Below are 25,312 nucleotides of genomic sequence, written 5' to 3' on the forward strand. Positions count from 1 at the left end.
TGACTCACCCCCTGAAGTGTGCCTGAAATAAACCTTTAATGAGTCTATCAATGATTGTATAGCATTCCAGAAAGACACATTATTTGGTATTCCTATTCTTTCTTGTTTAGGGTCAGTGCTGAAAGTGTTAGACTTTTGGCACTCCTGTTCTTATTTTTCTTATTTTTTTTAACGGCCCTGAACAAGAAAGCCAGCCACTCCAGAAGTAAAGAGCTACATGGTGCTGGCCACAGCCTAGGAGCTTGCATTACAAAACCCCCCCAAAAAAACAAAAAAAGAGAGCTTTTTTCAAGAGGTTGCAAGGGAGAACACAGATGTCGCAAGGGAGACCTCAGAGGTCGCAGATGCGACCTCTAGCAACCCCCAACTGACGTCCCCGGGTACAGTGGCAGGAGACATCTCTGCCCATATCAACATACGCCCCAGGGTGAAGACAAAGACTTAATGCTGGGCCAGATTTTACATGCCTCGCACCCCCAATGATTAATCTCTCTTTGTGAAACTAAATATCCTCAACATTGGGGTGGAAAATGGTTGCTATTGGCCAATGGAAGTAATACTAGATGAAGGAAGGGACATGCACCAACATTCAACCTGATGCCTCAGAGGAAGTCCAGTTTTTTGCAGCATGTGTTTGTGTGCATGTGTGTCTTGCAAGTCCCAGGTTTGACACCTGATAAGCTCGCCTAGTGGGTTAATGCACCTACCACAGCAATCGATATGTAACCTGCAGGCAACACATCCAGTTCCTGGTGAGATACACGGACAGAAGTGACTTCCCGGAAAAAAGACATTTCAAGGAGCATCATCAGTCTTTGATACTTAGAGGCAGAGCTTTAAGTGGGCTGGGGCTAGCATGGGCCGAGATCCGGCAGTCTCCAGAAAAGGCTCCTAAGCCGGGGCCCTGCCGGGGACTCACCCCCGACTAGCCCCAGCCATGCTGACACCTGAGGCCGCCCGTGCAGCGGCTGCACGGTTACACAAGCTGCCTGCAGGTGTCAGCACTACGGATTAAAAAAAAAGTAATTGCCTTTTCTTTTTTTCTAAACCGAAGTGCTGTCACCTGCAAGCAGCAGGTGCAACCGTCCAGTGCGGGCTGCCTGGTGGCTCTGTACTCTGAAACAGGAGGAGGGCTGGACTGCCAGGCCTCCTTTTGTTTCTGAGTAAATAGCCATCACCCAGCATGAAGCCCCTGCGTTACTCACGCTGGCTGATGGCTATTTACTCAGAAACAAAAGGCAAGCTGGGCAGTTCAGACCTCCTCCTGTTTCAGAGTACAGAGCCATCAGCAGCAGGCATCACTTTCATTCAAGGAGCCTGTGGTAAAGCATTGCAGCATGTGGCTCCTTGAATGAAAAGGCTGCCTGCTGGGTGTGTGCTGTGGCATTCTGGGGTCACACCTTTGCTCCGCTTAGCCGCTTCTTTTGTTTAAAAGGAGGGGCTGTGCGCATTAAAGGTAATAATGCCAGTGCATCCCAGCTCTGCTTCTTTTAGCAGCCCCCAACTCTTAGGTGAGGGGGGTTCTTGATGGGGGCGTGGACTAAGCACACCCATGCCTAGGCCACGCCCCCTAACGAGAGCCCCCCTCAATTTCTAATCCCACTTAAAGCACTGCTTAGAGTCACCTTGGAAGTGACTTTAGAATAGGTTGCCATAAGTAAGCCAAGTGGCAAATAACTTTGTGGTGCAAAATACCTAAATTGGACTAGTATTATATATGGAGCAACTCTATAGTCATTAGGCATTGAGGCTTGGCCAGGACAGCTGCCCCTCATAATGTAGCCTCGAGCGTGGAGTCTATAATGGCAGCAGTCCGTGGCAGCAGTAAGCCTTCCCAAAAGTGGTTGTAACTGGCCCAAAGACGACATCTTGTGCAAATGCTCTTATTCAGTGCATGCCAAAGAATGGTCTAGATGTCACCTGCTCCATCTTGTCAGGCGCGTCTCATGGGCTGCAAGTCGCCTTCCCATGTGCTAACTGTAGGCGCTAAGGGCTCAATAGGAATGTACTAAGAACATTTTTCTACTGACAGTGGCTGCTAGTAGCTGTTGCTGTGACCGTGAGTATTAATGGCCGGTTAGCTCAGTTGGTTAGAGCGTGGTGCTAATAACGCCAAGGTCGCGGGTTCGATCCCCGTACTGGCCACACCTTTTTAAGTTTCCTTTTAAAATTGGAGCGTCATGAATGAAGAACTCTCATTGGACGAATATGAAATCTGTAAAATAATAAGCCGATGTGGAATTCTGAGTAATAGCACAATATAAGCAAAGACGTCCTCTGGCTAATGCCAAAAACAGTTCTTTGGCTCCTGAAATGACTACATGTCCTAGTGCTGTAGTAAAAGGACTGCAAGAAGGCAGTCTATCCGTGGTCCTCCTCTTCTTAGGCGGCGGTGGCAGCACAGGTATTTCCCGCCAGTCCCAAATTGATAACATCACTCCAACTTTGCAGTGTGCTGACATCTCAGGAGTCTTCTGGCTTCTGAATTGGGGGAGTCGGATCACCCTGCGGGGAGGAGATGGGCCCAACATCGCAGCACAGCACCCCTCTGGCCCGCCATGTGTAACTTAAACTTTGGACACCCCCTGAAAATCCCCCCTTTTTGCAGGCCCCCCATCAATCAAATCGCTGTGTACCAATCTTTCCTCTTGGTTTCCTCTACAAGGTCTCATTGTTTGGAATAGGTCAAGGACCTGCTGGGATATCCTATCAGCAGCATCCCTGCCCCACTTAGCCGTGCCCAGCTTCTGATCCTGGCAAATGCTATGGGACCTGGGCAGTCATTGCCAAAGAATGGCAACTGATTGATTACCTGTGCAAATGATAACCATGCCCGGCAAATGTGTGAGTGCAAAGGCAATTGATTACAATTCCTGTAAATGGAGAAGGCATCTGGCAAATGATAACAGGGCTGTCACCCACTCAACTGAAAATGTTGCAGGCAGGAGGCATGACTGCGCAACGATGCTCAGTACGGCGGGGTAGAAGCGGCTTGGAATGGGGAGTAAGCAAGAGCACAACAAATCTCACAGCTTTGAGAGGAGAGAGTGTTTAAGCAATCATTAACAGGCAGCAACCCCAAAGGGACGTCATTTCACCAAAATGCCAGGGGTAGCGGAAGTGACATCACACGACCCTTGACCCCCTGATGACATCACAGGAAGTGATGTCATTTGACCCCACCCTGAAGTGATATCGCAGGAAGCGATGGAACACAACCTTTCACCCGTTGACGAAACAGCAAGTGGCATCACATAGCATTGTGCACCACGAAAAATATGGTTACAATATCACTATAGTGTGATGTACATAATGTGATGTACATTTCATACAAGAATGGATCGCCATATGTATTGTTAAGATCAGAGTGTATAGGCCCATATTCCCAAATTACTGTGAATGCAAGCAGAAGTCCATGACCAAATGATAATGATGTGTTATTATATAGCACTTACGCTTAAGCGCTTTATATTGTAAAAATATACACCCAATATCACCCAACATGTGTTGGTACTCATTTATCGACCTCAGAAAGATGAAAGGCTGAGTTGAGGCGTTTAAGAACAGACTAAATCAGTGACTCACCCCCTGAAGTGTGCCTGAAATAAACCTTTAATGAGTCTATCAATGATTGTATAGCATTCCAGAAAGACACATTATTTGGTATTCCTATTCTTTCTTATTTAGGGTCAGTGCTGAAAGTGTTAGACTTTTGGCACTCCTGTTCTTATTTTTCTTATTTTTTTTAACGGCCCTGAACAAGAAAGCCAGCCACTCCAGAAGTAAAGAGCTACATGGTGCTGGCCACAGCCTAGGAGCTTGCATTACAAAACCCCCCCAAAAAAACAAAAAAAGAGAGCTTTTTTCAAGAGGTTGCAAGGGAGAACACAGATGTCGCAAGGGAGACCTCAGAGGTCGCAGATGCGACCTCTAGCAACCCCCAACTGACGTCCCCGGGTACAGTGGCAGGAGACATCTCTGCCCATATCAACATACGCCCCAGGGTGAAGACAAAGACTTAATGCTGGGCCAGATTTTACATGCCTCGCACCCCCAATGATTAATCTCTCTTTGTGAAACTAAATATCCTCAACATTGGGGTGGAAAATGGTTGCTATTGGCCAATGGAAGTAATACTAGATGAAGGAAGGGACATGCACCAACATTCAACCTGATGCCTCAGAGGAAGTCCAGTTTTTTGCAGCATGTGTTTGTGTGCATGTGTGTCTTGCAAGTCCCAGGTTTGACACCTGATAAGCTCGCCTAGTGGGTTAATGCACCTACCACAGCAATCGATATGTAACCTGCAGGCAACACATCCAGTTCCTGGTGAGATACACGGACAGAAGTGACTTCCCGGAAAAAAGACATTTCAAGGAGCATCATCAGTCTTTGATACTTAGAGGCAGAGCTTTAAGTGGGCTGGGGCTAGCATGGGCCGAGATCCGGCAGTCTCCAGAAAAGGCTCCTAAGCCGGGGCCCTGCCGGGGACTCACCCCCGACTAGCCCCAGCCATGCTGACACCTGAGGCCGCCCGTGCAGCGGCTGCACGGTTACACAAGCTGCCTGCAGGTGTCAGCACTACGGATTAGAAAAAAAGTAATTGCCTTTTCTTTTTTTCTAAACCGAAGTGCTGTCACCTGCAAGCAGCAGGTGCAACCGTCCAGTGCGGGCTGCCTGGTGGCTCTGTACTCTGAAACAGGAGGAGGGCTGGACTGCCAGGCCTCCTTTTGTTTCTGAGTAAATAGCCATCACCCAGCATGAAGCCCCTGCGTTACTCACGCTGGCTGATGGCTATTTACTCAGAAACAAAAGGCAAGCTGGGCAGTTCAGACCTCCTCCTGTTTCAGAGTACAGAGCCATCAGCAGCAGGCATCACTTTCATTCAAGGAGCCTGTGGTAAAGCATTGCAGCATGTGGCTCCTTGAATGAAAAGGCTGCCTGCTGGGTGTGTGCTGTGGCATTCTGGGGTCACACCTTTGCTCCGCTTAGCCGCTTCTTTTGTTTAAAAGGAGGGGCTGTGCGCATTAAAGGTAATAATGCCAGTGCATCCCAGCTCTGCTTCTTTTAGCAGCCCCCAACTCTTAGGTGAGGGGGGTTCTTGATGGGGCCGTGGACTAAGCACACCCATGCCTAGGCCACGTCCCCTAACGAGAGCCCCCCTCAATTTCTAATCCCACTTAAAGCACTGCTTAGAGTCACCTTGGAAGTGACTTTAGAATAGGTTGCCATAAGTAAGCCAAGTGGCAAATAACTTTGTGGTGCAAAATACCTAAATTGGACTAGTATTATATATGGAGCAACTCTATAGTCATTAGGCATTGAGGCTTGGCCAGGACAGCTGCCCCTCATAATGTAGCCTCGAGCGTGGAGTCTATAATAGCAGCAGTCCGTGGCAGCAGTAAGCCTTCCCAAAAGTGGTTGTAACTGGCCCAAAGACGACATCTTGTGCAAATGCTCTTATCCAGTGCATGCCAAAGAATGGTCTAGATGTCACCTGCTCCATCTTGTCAGGCGCGTCTCAGGGGCTGCAAGTCGCCTTCCCATGTGCTGACTGTAGGCGCTAAGGGCTCAATAGGAATGTACTAAGAACATTTTTCTGCTGACAGCGGCTGCTAGTAGCTGTTGCTGTGACCGTGAGTATTAATGGCCGGTTAGCTCAGTTGGTTAGAGTGTGGTGCTAATAACGCCAAGGTCGCGGGTTCGATCCCCGTACTGGCCACACCCTTTTAAGTTTCCTTTTAAAATTGGAGCGTCATGAATGAAGAACTCTCATTGGACGAATATGAAATCTGTAAAATAATAAGCCGATGTGGAATTCTGAGTAATAGCACAATATAAGCAAAGACGTCCTCTGGCTAATGCCAAAAACAGTTCTTTGGCTCCTGAAATGACTACATGTCCTAGTGCTGTAGCAAAAGGACTGCAAGAAGGCAGTCTATCCGTGGTCCTCCTCTTCTTAGCTGGCGGTGGCAGCACAGGTATTTCCCGCCAGTCCCAAATTGATAACATCACTCCAAGTTTGCAGTGTGCTGACATCTCAGGAGTCTTCTGGCTTCTGAATTGTGGGAGTCGGATCACCCTGCGGGGAGGAGATGGGCCCAACATCGCAGCACAGCACCCCTCTGGCCCGCCATGGGTAACTTAAACTTTGGACACCCCCTGAGAATCCCCCCTTTTTTGCAGGCCCCCCATCAATCAAATCGCTGTGTACCAATCTTTCCTCTTGGTTTCCTCTACAAGGTCTCATTGTTTGGAATAGGTCAAGGACCTGCTGGGATATCCTATCAGCAGCATCCCTGCCCCACTTAGCCGTGCCCAGCTTCTGATCCTGGCAAATGCTATGGGACCTGGGCAGTCATTGCCAAAGAATGGCAACTGATTGATTACCTGTGCAAATGATAACCATGCCCGGCAAATGTGTGAGTGCAAAGGCAATTGATTACAATTCCTGTAAATGGAGAAGGCATCTGGCAAATGATAACAGGGCTGTCACCCACTCAACTGAAAATGTTGCAGGCAGGAGGCATGACTGCGCAACGATGCTCAGTACGGCGGGGTAGAAGCGGCTTGGAATGGGGAGTAAGCAAGAGCACAACAAATCTCACAGCTTTGAGAGGAGAGAGTGTTTAAGCAATCATTAACAGGCAGCAACACCAAAGGGACGTCATTTCACCAAAATGCCAGGGGTAGCGGAAGTGACATCACACGACCCTTGACCCCCTGATGACATCACAGGAAGTGATGTCATTTGACCCCACCCTGAAGTGATATCGCAGGAAGCGATGGAACACAACCTTTCACCCGTTGACGAAACAGCAAGTGGCATCACATAGCATTGTACACCACGAAAAATATGGTTACAATATCACTATAGTGTGATGTACATAATGTGATGTACATTTCATACAAGAATGGAACGCCATATGTATTGTTAAGATCAGAGTGTATAGGCCCATATTCCCAAATTACTGTGAATGCAAGCAGAAGTCCATGACCAAATGATAATGATGTGTTATTATATAGCACTTACGCTTAAGCGCTTTATATTGTAAAAATATACACCCAATATCACCCAACATGTGTTGGTACTCATTTATCAACCTCAGAAAGATGAAAGGCTGAGTTGAGGCGTTTAAGAACAGACTAAATCAGTGACTCACCCCCTGAAGTGTGCCTGGAATAAACCTTTAATGAGTCTAGCAATGATTGTATAGCATTCCAGAAAGACACATTATTTGGTATTCCTATTCTTTCTTATTTAGGGTCAGTGCTGAAAGTGTTAGACTTTTGGCACTCCTGTTCTTATTTTTCTTATTTTTTTTAACGGCCCTGAACAAGAAAGCCAGCCACTCCAGAAGTAAAGAGCTACATGGTGCTGGCCACAGCCTAGGAGCTTGCATTACAAAACCCCCCCAAAAAAACAAAAAAAGAGAACTTTTTTCAAGAGGTTGCAAGGGAGAACACAGATGTCGCAAGGGAGACCTCAGAGGTCGCAGATGCGACCTCTAGCAACCCCCAACTGACGTCCCCGGGTACAGTGGCAGGAGACATCTCTGCCCATATCAACATACGCCCCAGGGTGAAGACAAAGACTTAATGCTGGGCCAGATTTTTCATGCCTCGCACCCCCAATGATTAATCTCTCTTTGTGAAACTAAATATCCTCAACATTGGGGTGGAAAATCGTTGCCATTGGCCAATGGAAGTAATACTAGATGAAGGAAGGGACATGCACCAACATTCAACCTGATGCCTCAGAGGAAGTCCAGTTTTTTGCAGCATGTGTTTGTGTGCATGTGTGTCTTGCAAGTCCCAGGTTTGACACCTGATAAGCTCGCCTAGTGGGTTAATGCACCTACCACAGCAATCGATATGTAACCTGCAGGCAACACATCCAGTTCCTGGTGAGATACACGGACAGAAGTGACTTCCCGGAAAAAAGACATTTCAAGGAGCATCATCAGTCTTTGATACTTAGAGGCAGAGCTTTAAGTGGGCTGGGGCTAGCATGGGCCGAGATCCGGCAGTCTCCAGAAAAGGCTCCTAAACCGGGGCCCTGCCGGGGACTCACCCCCGACTAGCCCCAGCCATGCTGACATCTGAGGCCGCCCGTGCAGCGGCTGCACGGTTACACAAGCTGCCTGCAGGTGTCAGCACTACGGATTAGAAAAAAAGTAATTGCCTTTTCTTTTTTTCTAAACCGAAGTGCTGTCACCTGCAAGCAGCAGGTGCAACCGTCCAGTGCGGGCTGCCTGGTGGCTCTGTACTCTGAAACAGGAGGAGGGCTGGACTGCCAGGCCTCCTTTTGTTTCTGAGTAAATAGCCATCACCCAGCATGAAGCCCCTGCGCTACTCACGCTGGCTGATGGCTATTTACTCAGAAACAAAAGGCAAGCTGGGCAGTTCAGACCTCCTCCTGTTTCAGAGTACAGAGCCATCAGCAGCAGGCATCACTTTCATTCAAGGAGCCTGTGGTAAAGCATTGCAGCATGTGGCTCCTTGAAGGAAAAGGCTGCCTGCTGGGTGTGTGCTGTGGCATTCTGGGGTCACACCTTTGCTCCGCTTAGCCGCTTCTTTTGTTTAAAAGGAGGGGCTGTGCGCATTAAAGGTAATAATGCCAGTGTATCCCAGCTCTGCTTCTTTTAGCAGCCCCCAACTCTTAGGTGAGGGGGGTTCTTGATGGGGGCGTGGACTAAGCACACCCATGCCTAGGCCACGCCCCCTAACGAGAGCCCCCCTCAATTTCTAATCCCACTTAAAGCACTGCTTAGAGTCACCTTGGAAGTGACTTTAGAATAGGTTGCCATAAGTAAGCCAAGTGGCAAATAACTTTGTGGTGCAAAATACCTAAATTGGACTAGTATTATATATGGAGCAACTCTATAGTCATTAGGCATTGAGGCTTGGCCAGGACAGCTGCCCCTCATAATGTAGCCTCGAGCGTGGAGTCTATAATGGCAGCAGTCCGTGGCAGCAGTAAGCCTTCCCAAAAGTGGTTGTAACTGGCCCAAAGACGACATCTTGTGCAAATGCTCTTATTCAGTGCATGCCAAAGAATGGTCTAGATGTCACCTGCTCCATCTTGTCAGGCGCGTCTCATGGGCTGCAAGTTGCCTTCCCATGTGCTAACTGTAGGCGCTAAGGGCTCAATAGGAATGTACTAAGAACATTTTTCTACTGACAGTGGCTGCTAGTAGCTGTTGCTGTGACCGTGAGTATTAATGGCCGGTTAGCTCAGTTGGTTAGAGCGTGGTGCTAATAACGCCAAGGTCGCGGGTTCGATCCCCGTACTGGCCACACCTTTTTAAGTTTCCTTTTAAAATTGGAGCGTCATGAATGAAGAACTCTCATTGGACGAATATGAAATCTGTAAAATAATAAGCCGATGTGGAATTCTGAGTAATAGCACAATATAAGCAAAGACGTCCTCTGGCTAATGCCAAAAACAGTTCTTTGGCTCCTGAAATGACTACATGTCCTAGTGCTGTAGTAAAAGGACTGCAAGAAGGCAGTCTATCCGTGGTCCTCCTCTTCTTAGCCGGCGGTGGCAGCACAGGTATTTCCCGCCAGTCCCAAATTGATAACATCACTCCAACTTTGCAGTGTGCTGACATCTCAGGAGTCTTCTGGCTTCTGAATTGGGGGAGTCGGATCACTCTGCGGGGAGGAGATGGGCCCAACATCGCAGCACAGCACCCCTCTGGCCCGCCATGTGTAACTTAAACTTTGGACACCCCCTGAGAATCCCCCCTTTTTGCAGGCCCCCCATCAATCAAATCGCTGTGTACCAATCTTTCCTCTTGGTTTCCTCTACAAGGTCTCATTGTTTGGAATAGGTCAAGGACCTGCTGGGATATCCTATCAGCAGCATCCCTGCCCCACTTAGCCGTGCCCAGCTTCTGATCCTGGCAAATGCTATGGGACCTGGGCAGTCATTGCCAAAGAATGGCAACTGATTGATTACCTGTGCAAATGATAACCATGCCCGGCAAATGTGTGAGTGCAAAGGCAATTGATTACAATTCCTGTAAATGGAGAAGGCATCTGGCAAATGATAACAGGGCTGTCACCCACTCAACTGAAAATGCTGCAGGCAGGAGGCATGACTGCGCAACGATGCTCAGTACGGCGGGGTAGAAGCGGCTTGGAATGGGAGTAAGCAAGAGCACAACAAATCTCACAGCTTTGAGAGGAGAGAGTGTTTAAGCAATCATTAACAGGCAGCAACACCAAAGGGACGTCATTTCACCAAAATGCCAGGGGTAGCGGAAGTGACATCACACGACCCTTGACCCCCTGATGACATCACAGGAAGTGATGTCATTTGACCCCACCCTGAAGTGATATCGCAGGAAGCGATGGAACACAACCTTTCACCCGTTGACGAAACAGCAAGTGGCATCACATAGCATTGTGCACCACGAAAAATATGGTTACAATATCACTATAGTGTGATGTACATAATGTGATGTACATTTCATACAAGAATGGATCGCCATATGTATTGTTAAGATCAGAGTGTATAGGCCCATATTCCCAAATTACTGTGAATGCAAGCAGAAGTCCATGACCAAATGATAATGATGTGTTATTATATAGCACTTACGCTTAAGCGCTTTATATTGTAAAAATATACACCCAATATCACCCAACATGTGTTGGTACTCATTTATCGACCTCAGAAAGATGAAAGGCTGAGTTGAGGCGTTTAAGAACAGACTAAATCAGTGACTCACCCCCTGAAGTGTGCCTGAAATAAACCTTTAATGAGTCTATCAATGATTGTATAGCATTCCAGAAAGACACATTATTTGGTATTCCTATTCTTTCTTATTTAGGGTCAGTGCTGAAAGTGTTAGACTTTTGGCACTCCTGTTCTTATTTTTCTTATTTTTTTTAACGGCCCTGAACAAGAAAGCCAGCCACTCCAGAAGTAAAGAGCTACATGGTGCTGGCCACAGCCTAGGAGCTTGCATTACAAAACCCCCCCAAAAAAACAAAAAAAGAGAGCTTTTTTCAAGAGGTTGCAAGGGAGAACACAGATGTCGCAAGGGAGACCTCAGAGGTCGCAGATGCGACCTCTAGCAACCCCCAACTGACGTTCCCGGGTACAGTGGCAGGAGACATCTCTGCCCATATCAACATACGCCCCAGGGTGAAGACAAAGACTTAATGCTGGGCCAGATTTTACATGCCTCGCACCCCCAATGATTAATCTCTCTTTGTGAAACTAAATATCCTCAACATTGGGGTGGAAAATGGTTGCTATTGGCCAATGGAAGTAATACTAGATGAAGGAAGGGACATGCACCAACATTCAACCTGATGCCTCAGAGGAAGTCCAGTTTTTTGCAGCATGTGTTTGTGTGCATGTGTGTCTTGCAAGTCCCAGGTTTGACACCTGATAAGCTCGCCTAGTGGGTTAATGCACCTACCACAGCAATCGATATGTAACCTGCAGGCAACACATCCAGTTCCTGGTGAGATACACGGACAGAAGTGACTTCCCGGAAAAAAGACATTTCAAGGAGCATCATCAGTCTTTGATACTTAGAGGCAGAGCTTTAAGTGGGCTGGGGCTAGCATGGGCCGAGATCCGGCAGTCTCCAGAAAAGGCTCCTAAGCCGGGGCCCTGCCGGGGACTCACCCCCGACTAGCCCCAGCCATGCTGACATCTGAGGCCGCCCGTGCAGCGGCTGCACGGTTACACAAGCTGCCTGCAGGTGTCAGCACTACGGATTAGAAAAAAAGTAATTGCCTTTTCTTTTTTTCTAAACCGAAGTGCTGTCACCTGCAAGCAGCAGGTGCAACCGTCCAGTGCGGGCTGCCTGGTGGCTCTGTACTCTGAAACAGGAGGAGGGCTGGACTGCCAGGCCTCCTTTTGTTTCTGAGTAAATAGCCATCACCCAGCATGAAGCCCCTGCGCTACTCACGCTGGCTGATGGCTATTTACTCAGAAACAAAAGGCAAGCTGAGCAGTTCAGACCTCCTCCTGTTTCAGAGTACAGAGCCATCAGCAGCAGGCATCACTTTCATTCAAGGAGCCTGTGGTAAAGCATTGCAGCATGTGGCTCCTTGAATGAAAAGGCTGCCTGCTGGGTGTGTGCTGTGGCATTCTGGGGTCACACCTTTGCTCCGCTTAGCCGCTTCTTTTGTTTAAAAGTAGGGGCTGTGCGCATTAAAGGTAATAATGCCAGTGCATCCCAGCTCTGCTTCTTTTAGCAGCCCCCACCTCTTAGGCGAGGGGGGCTCTTGATGGGGGCGTGGACTAAGCACACCCATGCCTAGGCCACACCCCCTAACGAGAGCCCCCCTCAATTTCTAATCACACTTAAAGCACTGCTTAGAGTCACCTTGGAAGTGACTTTAGAATAGGTTGCTATAAGTAAGCCAAGTGGCAAGTAACTTTGTGGTGCAAAGTACCTAAATTGCACTAGTACTATATATGGAGCAACTCTATAGTCATTAGGCATTGAGGCTTGGCCAGGACAGCTGCCCCTCATAATGTAGCCCCGAGCGTGGAGTCTATATTGGCCGCAGTCCGTGGCAGCAGTAAGCCTTCCCAAAAGTGGTTGTAACTGGCCCAAAGACGACATCTTGTGCAAATGCTCTTATCCAGTGCAAGCCAAAGAATGGTCTAGATGTCACCTGCTCCATCTTGTCAGGCGCGTCTCCTGGGCTGCAAGTCGCTTTCCATGTGCTGACTGTAGGCGCTAAGGGCTCAATAGGTATGTACTAAGAACATTTTTCTGCTGACAGCGGCTGCTAGTAGCTGTTGCTGTGACAGTGACTATTAATGGCCGGTTAGCTCAGTTGGTTAGAGCGTGGTGCTAATAACGCCAAGGTCGCGGGTTCGATCCCCGTACTGGCCACACCTTTTTAAGTTTCCTTTTAAAATTGGAGCGTCATGAATGAAGAACTCTCATTGGACGAATATTTAATCTGTAAAATAATAAGCCGATGTGGAATTCTGAGTAATAGCACAATATAAGCAAAGACGTCCTCTGGCTAATGCCAAAAACAGTTCTTTGGCTCCTGAAATGACTACATGTCCTAGTGCTGTAGCAAAAGGACTGCAAGAAGGCAGTCTATCCGTGGTCCTCCTCTTCTTAGCCGGCGGTGGCAACACAGGTATTTCCCACCAGTCCCAAATTGATAACATCACTCCAAGTTTGCAGTGTGCTGACATCTCAGGAGTCTTCTGGCTTATGAATTGTGGGAGTCGGATCACCCGCGGGGAGGAGATGGGCCCAACATCGCAGCACAGCACCCCTCTGGCCCGCCATGGGTAACTTAAACTTTGGACACCCCCTGAGAATCCCCCCTTTTTTGCAGGCCCCCCATCAATCAAATCGCTGTGTACCAATCTTTCCTCTTGGTTTCCTCTACAAGGTCTCATTGTTTGGAATAGGTCAAGGACCTGCTGGGATATCCTATCAGCAGCATCCCTGCCCCACTTAGCCGTGCCCAGCTTCTGATCCTGGCAAATGCTATGGGACCTGGGCAGTCATTGCCAAAGAATGGCAACTGATTGATTACCTGTGCAAATGATAACCATGCCCGGCAAATGTGTGAGTGCAAAGGCAATTGATTAGAATTCCTGTAAATGGAGAAGGCATCTGGCAAATGATAACAGGGCTGTCACCCACTCAACTGAAAATGTTGCAGGCAGGAGGCATGACTGCGCAACGATGCTCAGTACGGCGGGGTAGAAGCGGCTTGGAATGGGGAGTAAGCAAGAGCACAACAAATCTCACAGCTTTGAGAGCAGAGAGTGAGTGTTTAAACAATCATTAACAGGCAGCAACCCCAAAGGGACGTCATTTCACCAAAATGCCAGGGGTAGCGGAAGTGACATCACACGACCCTTGACCCCCCTGATGACATCACAGGAAGTGATGTCATTTGACCCCACCCTGAAGTGATATCGCAGGAAGCGATGGAACACAACCTTTCACCCGTTGACGAAACAGCAAGTGGCATCACATAGCATTGTACACCACGAAAAATATGGTTACAATATCACTATAGTGTGATGTACATAATGTGATGTACATTTCATACAAGAATGGATTGCCATATGTATTGTTAAGATCAGAGTGTATAGGCCCATATTCCCAAATTACTGTGAATGCAAGCAGAAGTCCATGACCAAATGATAATGATGTGTTATTATATAGCACTTACGCTTAAGCGCTTTATATTGTAAAAATATACACCCAATATCACCCAACATGTGTTGGTACTCATTTATCGACCTCAGAAAGATGAAAGGCTGAGTTGAGGCGTTTAAGAACAGACTAAATCAGTGACTCACCCCCTGAAGTGTGCCTGAAATAAACCTTTAATGAGTCTAGCAATGATTGTATAGCATTCCAGAAAGACACATTATTTGGTATTCCTATTCTTTCTTATTTAGGGTCAGTGCTGAAAGTGTTAGACTTTTGGCACTCCTGTTCTTATTTTTCTTATTTTTTTTAACGGCCCTGAACAAGAAAGCCAGCCACTCCAGAAGTAAAGAGCTACATGGTGCTGGCCACAGCCTAGGAGCTTGCATTACAAACCCCCCCCAAAAAAACAAAAAAAGAGAACTTTTTTCAAGAGGTTGCAAGGGAGAACACAGATGTCGCAAGGGAGACCTCAGAGGTCGCAGATGCGACCTCTAGCAACCCCCAACTGACGTCCCCGGGTACAGTGGCAGGAGACATCTCTGCCCATATCAACATACGCCCCAGGGTGAAGACAAAGACTTAATGCTGGGCCAGATTTTACATGCCTCGCACCCCCAATGATTAATCTCTCTTTGTGAAACTAAATATCCTCAACATTGGGGTGGAAAATGGTTGCCATTGGCCAATGGAAGTAATACTAGATGAAGGAAGGGACATGCACCAACATTCAACCTGATGCCTCAGAGAAAGTCCAGTTTTTTGCAGTATGTGTTTGTGTGCATGTGTGTCTTGCAAGCCCCAGGTTTGACACCTGATAAGCTCGCCTAGTGGGTTAATGCACCTACCACAGCAATCGATATGTAACCTGCAGGCAACACATCCAGTTCCTGGTGAGATACACGGACAGAAGTGACTTCCCGGAAAAAAGACATTTCAAGGAGCATCATCAGTCTTTGATACTTAGAGGCAGAGCTTTAAGTGGGCTGGGGCTAGCATGGGCCGAGATCCGGCAGTCTCCAGAAAAGGCTCCTAAGCCGGGGCCCTGCCGGGGACTCACCCCCGACTAGCCCCAGCCATGCTGACATCTGAGGCCGCCCGTGCAGCGGCTGCACGGTTACACAAGCTGCCTGCAGGTGTCAGCACTACGGATTAGAAAAAAAGTAATTGCCTTTTCTTTTTTTCTAAACCGAAGTGCTGTCACCTGCAAGCAGCAGGTGCAACCGTCCAGTGCGGGCTGCCTGGTGGCTCTGTACTCTGAAACAGGAGGAGGGCTGGACTGCCAGGCCTCCTTTTGTTTCTGAGTAAATAGCCATCACCCAGCATGAAGCCCCTGCGCTACTCACGCTGGCTGATGGCTATTTACTCAGAAACAAAAGGCAAGCTGAGCAGTTCAGACCTCCTCCTGTTTCAGAGTACAGAGCCATCAGCAGCAGGCATCACTTTCATTCAAGGAGCCTGTGGTAAAGCATTGCAGCATGTGGCTCCTTGAATGAAAAGGCTGCCTGCTGGGTGTGTGCTGTGGCATTCTGGGGTCACACCTTTGCTCCGCTTAGCCGCTTCTTTTGTTTAAAAGTAGGGGCTGTGCGCATTAAAGGTAATAATGCCAGTGCATCCCAGCTCTGCTTCTTTTAGCAGCCCCCACCTATTAGGCGAGGGGGGCTCTTGATGGGGGCGTGGACTAAGCACACCCATGCCTAGGCCACACCCCCTAACGAGAGCCCCCCTCAATTTCTAATCACACTTAAAGCACTGCTTAGAGTCACCTTGGAAGTGACTTTAGAATAGGTTGCTATAAGTAAGCCAAGTGGCAAGTAACTTTGTGGTGCAAAGTACCTAAATTGCACTAGTACTATATATGGAGCAACTCTATAGTCATTAGGCATTGAGGCTTGGCCAGGACAGCTGCCCCTCATAATGGAGCCCCGAGCGTGGAGTCTATATTGGCCGCAGTCCGTGGCAGCAGTAAGCCTTCCCAAAAGTGGTTGTAACTGGCCCAAAGACGACATCTTGTGCAAATGCTCTTATCCAGTGCATGCCAAAGAATGGTCTAGATGTCACCTGCTCCATCTTGTCAGCCGCGTCTCCTGGGCTGCAAGACGCCTTCCCATGTGCTGACTGTAGGCGCTAAGGGCTCAATAGGTATGTACTAAGAACATTTTTCTGCTGACAGCGGCTGCTAGTAGCTGTTGCTGTGACCGTGACTATTAATGGCCGGTTAGCTCAGTTGGTTAGAGCGTGGTGCTAATAACGCCAAGGTCGCGGGTTCGATCCCCGTACTGGCCACACCTTTTTAAGTTTCCTTTTAAAATTGGAGCGTCATGAATGAAGAACTCTCATTGGACGAATATTTAATCTGTAAAATAATAAGCCGATGTGGAATTCTGAGTAATAGCACAATATAAGCAAAGACGTCCTCTGGCTAATGCCAAAAACAGTTCTTTGGCTCCTGAAATGACTACATGTCCTAGTGCTGTAGCAAAAGGACTGCAAGAAGGCAGTCTATCCGTGGTCCTCCTCTTCTTAGCCGGCGGTGGCAACACAGGTATTTCCCACCAATCCCAAATTGATAACATCACTCCAAGTTTGCAGTGTGCTGACATCTCAGGAGTCTTCTGGCTTCTGAATTGTGGGAGTCGGATCACCCGCGGGGAGGAGATGGGCCCAACATCGCAGCACAGCACCCCTCTGGCCCGCCATGGGTAACTTAAACTTTGGACACCCCCTGAGAATCCCCCCTTTTTTGCAGGCCCCCCATCAATCAAATCACTGTGTACCAATCTTTCCTCTTGGTTTCCTCTACAAGGTCTCATTGTTTGGAATAGGTCAAGGACCTGCTGGGATATCCTATCAGCAGCATCCCTGCCCCACTTAGCCGTGCCCAGCTTCTGATCCTGGCAAATGCTATGGGACCTGGGTAGTCATTGCCAAAGAATGGCAACTGATTGATTACCTGTGCAAATGATAACCATGCCCGGCAAATGTGTGAGTGCAAAGGCAATTGATTAGAATTCCTGTAAATGGAGAAGGCATCTGGCAAATGATAACAGGGCTGTCACCCACTCAACTGAAAATGTTGCAGGCAGGAGGCATGACTGCGCAACGATGCTCAGTACGGCGGGGTAGAAGCGGCTTGGAATGGGAGTAAGCAAGAGCACAACAAATCTCACAGCTTTGAGAGCAGAGAGTGAGTGTTTAAACAATCATTAACAGGCAGCAACCCCAAAGGGACGTCATTTCACCAAAATGCCAGGGGTAGCGGAAGTGAAATCACACGACCCTTGACCCCCTGATGACATCACAGGAAGTGATGTCATTTGACCCCACCCTGAAGTGATATCGCAGGAAGCGATGGAACACAACCTTTCACCCGTTGACGAAACAGCAAGTGGCATCACATAGCATTGTACACCACGAAAAATATGGTTACAATATCACTATAGTGTGATGTACATAATGTGATGTACATTTCATACAAGAATGGATTGCCATATGTATTGTTAAGATCAGAGTGTATAGGCCCATATTCCCAAATTACTGTGAATGCAAGCAGAAGTCCATGACCAAATGATAATGATGTGTTATTATATAGCACTTACGCTTAAGCGCTTTATATTGTAAAAATATACACCCAATATCACCCAACATGTGTTGGTACTCATTTATCGACCTCAGAAAGATGAAAGGCTGAGTTGAGGCGTTTAAGAACAGACTAAATCAGTGACTCACCCCCTGAAGTGTGCCTGAAATAAACCTTTAATGAGTCTAGCAATGATTGTATAGCATTCCAGAAAGACACATTATTTGGTATTCCTATTCTTTCTTATTTAGGGTCAGTGCTGAAAGTGTTAGACTTTTGGCACTCCTGTTCTTATTTTTCTTATTTTTTTTAACGGCCCTGAACAAGAAAGCCAGCCACTCCAGAAGTAAAGAGCTACATGGTGCTGGCCACAGCCTAGGAGCTTGCATTACAAAACCCCCCCAAAAAAACAAAAAAAGAGAACTTTTTTCAAGAGGTTGCAAGGGAGAACACAGATGTCGCAAGGGAGACCTCAGAGGTCGCAGATGCGACCTTTAGCAACCCCCAACTGACGTCCCCGGGTACAGTGGCTGGAGACATCTCTGCCCATATCAACATACGCCCCAGGGTGAAGACAAAGACTTAATGCTGGGCCAGATTTTACATGCCTCGCACCACCAATGATTAATCTCTCTTTGTGAAACTAAATATCCTCAACATTGGGGTGGAAAATGGTTGCCATTGGCCAATGGAAGTAATACTAGATGAAGGAAGGGACATGCACCAACATTCAACCTGATGCCTCAGAGGAAGTCCAGTTTTTTGCAGCATGTGTTTGTGTGCATGTGTGTCTTGCAAGTCCCAGGTTTGACACCTGATAAGCTCGCCTAGTGGGTTAATGCACCTACCACAGCAATCGATATGTAACCTGCAGGCAACACATCCAGTTCCTGGTGAGATACACGGACAGAAGTGACTTCCCGGAAAAAAGACATTTCAAGGAGCATCATCAGTCTTTGATACTTAGAGGCAGAGCTTTAAGTGGGCTGGGGCTAGCATGGGCCGAGATCCGGCAGTCTCCAGAAAAGGCTCCTAAGCCGGGGCCCTGCCGGGGACTCACCCCCGACTAGCCCCAGCCATGCTGACACCTGAGGCCTACCGTGCAGCGGCTGCACGGTTACACAAGCTGCCTGCAGGTGTCAGCACTACGGATTAGAAAAAAAGTAATTGCCTTTTCTTTTTTTCTAAACCGAAGTGCTGTCACCTGCAAGCAGCAGGTGCAACCGTCCAGTGCGGGCTGCCTGGTGGCTCTGTACTCTGAAACAGGAGGAGGGCTGGACTGCCAGGCCTCCTTTTGTTTCTGAGTAAATAGCCATCACCCAGCATGAAGCCCCTGCGCTACTCACGCTGGCTGATGGCTATTTACTCAGAAACAAAAGGCAAGCTGGGCAGTTCAGACCTCCTCCTGTTTCAGAGTACAGAGCCATCAGCAGCAGGCATCACTTTCATTCAAGGAGCCTGTGGTAAAGCATTGCAGCATGTGGCTCCTTGAATGAAAAGGCTGCCTGCTGGGTGTGTGCTGTGGCATTCTGGGGTCACACCTTTGCTCCGCTTAGCCGCTTCTTTTGTTTAAAAGGAGGGGCTGTGCGCATTAAAGGTAATAATGCCAGTGCATCCCAGCTCTGCTTCTTTTAGCAGCCCCCAACTCTTAGGTGAGGGGGGTTCTTGATGGGGGCGTGGACTAAGCACACCCATGCCTAGGCCACGCCCCCTAACGAGAGCCCCCCTCAATTTCTAATCCCACTTAAAGCACTGCTTAGAGTCACCTTGGAAGTGACTTTAGAATAGGTTGCCATAAGTAAGCCAAGTGGCAAATAACTTTGTGGTGCAAAATACCTAAATTGGACTAGTATTATATATGGAGCAACTCTATAGTCATTAGGCATTGAGGCTTGGCCAGGACAGCTGCCCCTCATAATGTAGCCTCGAGCGTGGAGTCTATAATAGCATCAGTCCGTGGCAGCAGTAAGCCTTCCCAAAAGTGGTTGTAACTGGCCCAAAGACGACATCTTGTGCAAATGCTCTTATCCAGTGCATGCCAAAGAATGGTCTAGATGTCACCTGCTCCATCTTGTCAGGCGCGTCTCATGGGCTGCAAGTCGCCTTCCCATGTGCTGACTGTAGGCGCTAAGGGCTCAATAGGAATGTACTAAGAACATTTTTCTGCTGACAGGGGCTGCTAGTAGCTGTTGCTGTGACCGTGAGTATTGATGGCCGGTTAGCTCAGTTGGTTAGAGCGTGGTGCTAATAACGCCAAGGTCGCGGGTTCGATCCCCGTACTGGCCACACCTTTTTAAGTTTCCTTTTAAAATTGGAGCGTCATGAATGAAGAACTCTCATTGGACGAATATGAAATCTGTAAAATAATAAGCCGATGTGGAATTCTGAGTAATAGCACAATATAAGCAAAGACGTCCTCTGGCTAATGCCAAAAACAGTTCTTTGGCTCCTGAAATGACTACATGTCCTAGTGCTGTAGCAAAAGGACTGCAAGAAGGCAGTCTATCTGTGGTCCTCCTCTTCTTAGCCGGCGGTGGCAGAACAGGTATTTCCCGCCAGTCCCAAATTGATAACATCACTCCAAGTTTGCAGTGTGCTGACATCTCAGGAGTCTTCTGGCTTCTGAATTGTGGGAGTCGGATCACCCTGCGGGGAGGAGATGGGCCCAACATCGCAGCACAGCACCCCTCTGGCCCGCCATGGGTAACTTAAACTTTGGACACCCCCTGAGAATCCCCCCTTTTTTGCAGGCCCCCCATCAATCAAATCGCTGTGTACCAATCTTTCCTCTTGGTTTCCTCTACAAGGTCTCATTGTTTGGAATAGGTCAAGGACCTGCTGGGATATCCTATCAGCAGCATCCCTGCCCCACTTAGCCGTGCCCAGCTTCTGATCCTGGCAAATGCTATGGGACCTGGGCAGTCATTGCCAAAGAATGGCAACTGATTGATTACCTGTGCAAATGATAACCATGCCCGGCAAATGTGTGAGTGCAAAGGCAATTGATTACAATTCCTGTAAATGGAGAAGGCATCTGGCAAATGATAACAGGGCTGTCACCCACTCAACTGAAAATGTTGCAGGCAGGAGGCATGACTGCGCAACGATGCTCAGTACGGCAGGGTAGAAGCGGCTTGGAATGGGAGTAAGCAAGAGCACAGCAAATCTCACAGCTTTGAGAGGAGAGAGTGTTTAAGCAATCATTAACAGGCAGCAACACCAAAGGGACGTCATTTCACCAAAATGCCAGGGGTAGCGGAAGTGACATCACACGACCCTTGACCCCCTGACGACATCACAGGAAGTGATGTCATTTGACCCCACCCTGAAGTGATATCGCAGGAAGCGATGGAACACAACCTTTCACCCGTTGACGAAACAGCAAGTGGCATCACATAGCATTGTGCACCACGAAAAATATGGTTACAATATCACTATAGTGTGATGTACATAATGTGATGTACATTTCATACAAGAATGGATCGCCATATGTATTGTTAAGATCAGAGTGTATAGGCCCATATTCCCAAATTACTGTGAATGCAAGCAGAAGTCCATGACCAAATGATAATGATGTGTTATTATATAGCACTTACGCTTAAGCGCTTTATATTGTAAAAATATACACCCAATATCACCCAACATGTGTTGGTACTCATTTATCGACCTCAGAAAGATGAAAGGCTGAGTTGAGGCGTTTAAGAACAGACTAAATCAGTGACTCACCCCCTGAAGTGTGCCTGAAATAAACCTTTAATGAGTCTATCAATGATTGTATAGCATTCCAGAAAGACACATTATTTGGTATTCCTATTCTTTCTTGTTTAGGGTCAGTGCTGAAAGTGTTAGACTTTTGGCACTCCTGTTCTTATTTTTCTTATTTTTTTTAACGGCCCTGAACAAGAAAGCCAGCCACTCCAGAAGTAAAGAGCTACATGGTGCTGGCCACAGCCTAGGAGCTTGCATTACAAAACCCCCCCAAAAAAACAAAAAAAGAGAGCTTTTTTCAAGAGGTTGCAAGGGAGAACACAGATGTCGCAAGGGAGACCTCAGAGGTCGCAGATGCGACCTCTAGCAACCCCCAACTGACGTCCCCGGGTACAGTGGCAGGAGACATCTCTGCCCATATCAACATACGCCCCAGGGTGAAGACAAAGACTTAATGCTGGGCCAGATTTTACATGCCTCGCACCCCCAATGATTAATCTCTCTTTGTGAAACTAAATATCCTCAACATTGGGGTGGAAAATGGTTGCTATTGGCCAATGGAAGTAATACTAGATGAAGGAAGGGACATGCACCAACATTCAACCTGATGCCTCAGAGGAAGTCCAGTTTTTTGCAGCATGTGTTTGTGTGCATGTGTGTCTTGCAAGTCCCAGGTTTGACACCTGATAAGCTCGCCTAGTGGGTTAATGCACCTACCACAGCAATCGATATGTAACCTGCAGGCAACACATCCAGTTCCTGGTGAGATACACGGACAGAAGTGACTTCCCGGAAAAAAGACATTTCAAGGAGCATCATCAGTCTTTGATACTTAGAGGCAGAGCTTTAAGTGGGCTGGGGCTAGCATGGGCCGAGATCCGGCAGTCTCCAGAAAAGGCTCCTAAGCCGGGGCCCTGCCGGGGACTCACCCCCGACTAGCCCCAGCCATGCTGACACCTGAGGCCGCCCGTGCAGCGGCTGCACGGTTACACAAGCTGCCTGCAGGTGTCAGCACTACGGATTAGAAAAAAAGTAATTGCCTTTTCTTTTTTTCTAAACCGAAGTGCTGTCACCTGCAAGCAGCAGGTGCAACCGTCCAGTGCGGGCTGCCTGGTGGCTCTGTACTCTGAAACAGGAGGAGGGCTGGACTGCCAGGCCTCCTTTTGTTTCTGAGTAAATAGCCATCACCCAGCATGAAGCCCCTGCGTTACTCACGCTGGCTGATGGCTATTTACTCAGAAACAAAAGGCAAGCTGGGCAGTTCAGACCTCCTCCTGTTTCAGAGTACAGAGCCATCAGCAGCAGGCATCACTTTCATTCAAGGAGCCTGTGGTAAAGCATTGCAGCATGTGGCTCCTTGAATGAAAAGGCTGCCTGCTGGGTGTGTGCTGTGGCATTCTGGGGTCACACCTTTGCTCCGCTTAGCCGCTTCTTTTGTTTAAAAGGAGGGGCTGTGCGCATTAAAGGTAATAATGCCAGTGCATCCCAGCTCTGCTTCTTTTAGCAGCCCCCAACTCTTAGGTGAGGGGGGTTCTTGATGGGGGCGTGGACTAAGCACACCCATGCCTAGGCCACGTCCCCTAACGAGAGCCCCCCTCAATTTCTAATCCCACTTAAAGCACTGCTTAGAGTCACCTTGGAAGTGACTTTAGAATAGGTTGCCATAAGTAAGCCAAGTGGCAAATAACTTTGTGGTGCAAAATACCTAAATTGGACTAGTATTATATATGGAGCAACTCTATAGTCATTAGGCATTGAGGCTTGGCCAGGACAGCTGCCCCTCATAATGTAGCCTCGAGCGTGGAGTCTATAATAGCAGCAGTCCGTGGCAGCAGTAAGCCTTCCCAAAAGTGGTTGTAACTGGCCCAAAGACGACATCTTGTGCAAATGCTCTTATCCAGTGCATGCCAAAGAATGGTCTAGATGTCACCTGCTCCATCTTGTCAGGCGCGTCTCATGGGCTGCAAGTCGCCTTCCCATGTGCTGACTGTAGGCGCTAAGGGCTCAATAGGAATGTACTAAGAACATTTTTCTGCTGACAGCGGCTGCTAGTAGCTGTTGCTGTGACCGTGAGTATTAATGGCCGGTTAGCTCAGTTGGTTAGAGTGTGGTGCTAATAACGCCAAGGTCGCGGGTTCGATCCCCGTACTGGCCACACCCTTTTAAGTTTCCTTTTAAAATTGGAGCGTCATGAATGAAGAACTCTCATTGGACGAATATGAAATCTGTAAAATAATAAGCCGATGTGGAATTCTGAGTAATAGCACAATATAAGCAAAGACGTCCTCTGGCTAATGCCAAAAACAGTTCTTTGGCTCCTGAAATGACTACATGTCCTAGTGCTGTAGCAAAAGGACTGCAAGAAGGCAGTCTATCCGTGGTCCTCCTCTTCTTAGCCGGCGGTGGCAGCACAGGTATTTCCCGCCAGTCCCAAATTGATAACATCACTCCAAGTTTGCAGTGTGCTGACATCTCAGGAGTCTTCTGGCTTCTGAATTGTGGGAGTCGGATCACCCTGCGGGGAGGAGATGGGCCCAACATCGCAGCACAGCACCCCTCTGGCCCGCCATGGGTAACTTAAACTTTGGACACCCCCTGAGAATCCCCCCTTTTTTGCAGGCCCCCCATCAATCAAATCGCTGTGTACCAATCTTTCCTCTTGGTTTCCTCTACAAGGTCTCATTGTTTGGAATAGGTCAAGGACCTGCTGGGATATCCTATCAGCAGCATCCCTGCCCCACTTAGCCGTGCCCAGCTTCTGATCCTGGCAAATGCTATGGGACCTGGGCAGTCATTGCCAAAGAATGGCAACTGATTGATTACCTGTGCAAATGATAACCATGCCCGGCAAATGTGTGAGTGCAAAGGCAATTGATTACAATTCCTGTAAATGGAGAAGGCATCTGGCAAATGATAACAGGGCTGTCACCCACTCAACTGAAAATGTTGCAGGCAGGAGGCATGACTGCGCAACGATGCTCAGTACGGCGGGGTAGAAGCGGCTTGGAATGGGGAGTAAGCAAGAGCACAACAAATCTCACAGCTTTGAGAGGAGAGAGTGTTTAAGCAATCATTAACAGGCAGCAACACCAAAGGGACGTCATTTCACCAAAATGCCAGGGGTAGCGGAAGTGACATCACACGACCCTTGACCCCCTGATGACATCACAGGAAGTGATGTCATTTGACCCCACCGTGAAGTGATATCGCAGGAAGCGATGGAACACAACCTTTCACCCGTTGACGAAACAGCAAGTGGCATCACATAGCATTGTACACCACGAAAAATATGGTTACAATATCACTATAGTGTGATGTACATAATGTGATGTACATTTCATACAAGAATGGAACGCCATATGTATTGTTAAGATCAGAGTGTATAGGCCCATATTCCCAAATTACTGTGAATGCAAGCAGAAGTCCATGACCAAATGATAATGATGTGTTATTATATAGCACTTACGCTTAAGCGCTTTATATTGTAAAAATATACACCCAATATCACCCAACATGTGTTGGTACTCATTTATCAACCTCAGAAAGATGAAAGGCTGAGTTGAGGCGTTTAAGAACAGACTAAATCAGTGACTCACCCCCTGAAGTGTGCCTGAAATAAACCTTTAATGAGTCTAGCAATGATTGTATAGCATTCCAGAAAGACACATTATTTGGTATTCCTATTCTTTCTTATTTAGGGTCAGTGCTGAAAGTGTTAGACTTTTGGCACTCCTGTTCTTATTTTTCTTATTTTTTTTAACGGCCCTGAACAAGAAAGCCAGCCACTCCAGAAGTAAAGAGCTACATGGTGCTGGCCACAGCCTAGGAGCTTGCATTACAAACCCCCCCCAAA

The 25,312-nt window shown here is 47.9% G+C and overlaps 7 non-coding genes across 7 annotated transcripts; all 7 read left to right on the plus strand.

The window, feature by feature from the left end:
* The first annotated feature begins 2,071 nt into the window (after positions 1–2,071).
* On the plus strand, positions 2,072–2,145 carry TRNAI-AAU (transfer RNA isoleucine (anticodon AAU)). Its single transcript has one exon. It is a non-coding gene; the product is annotated as a tRNA-Ile (tRNA).
* A 3,503-nt stretch (positions 2,146–5,648) lies between these two features.
* TRNAI-AAU (transfer RNA isoleucine (anticodon AAU)) lies at positions 5,649–5,722 on the plus strand. Its single transcript has one exon. It is a non-coding gene; the product is annotated as a tRNA-Ile (tRNA).
* Positions 5,723–9,226: 3,504 nt separating this feature from the next.
* On the plus strand, positions 9,227–9,300 carry TRNAI-AAU (transfer RNA isoleucine (anticodon AAU)). Its single transcript has one exon. It is a non-coding gene; the product is annotated as a tRNA-Ile (tRNA).
* A 3,501-nt stretch (positions 9,301–12,801) lies between these two features.
* On the plus strand, positions 12,802–12,875 carry TRNAI-AAU (transfer RNA isoleucine (anticodon AAU)). The gene has a single exon. It is a non-coding gene; the product is annotated as a tRNA-Ile (tRNA).
* Positions 12,876–16,383: 3,508 nt separating this feature from the next.
* Positions 16,384–16,457, plus strand: TRNAI-AAU (transfer RNA isoleucine (anticodon AAU)). Its single transcript has one exon. It is a non-coding gene; the product is annotated as a tRNA-Ile (tRNA).
* A 3,506-nt stretch (positions 16,458–19,963) lies between these two features.
* Positions 19,964–20,037, plus strand: TRNAI-AAU (transfer RNA isoleucine (anticodon AAU)). The gene has a single exon. It is a non-coding gene; the product is annotated as a tRNA-Ile (tRNA).
* Positions 20,038–23,540: 3,503 nt separating this feature from the next.
* Positions 23,541–23,614, plus strand: TRNAI-AAU (transfer RNA isoleucine (anticodon AAU)). The gene has a single exon. It is a non-coding gene; the product is annotated as a tRNA-Ile (tRNA).
* Positions 23,615–25,312: the final 1,698 nt, after the last annotated feature.

Source organism: Ambystoma mexicanum, chromosome 1p, assembly GCF_040938575.1.
Source record: "Ambystoma mexicanum isolate Mex_15411 chromosome 1p, UKY_AmexF1_1, whole genome shotgun sequence".
Classification (NCBI taxonomy): Eukaryota; Metazoa; Chordata; class Amphibia; order Caudata; family Ambystomatidae; genus Ambystoma; species Ambystoma mexicanum.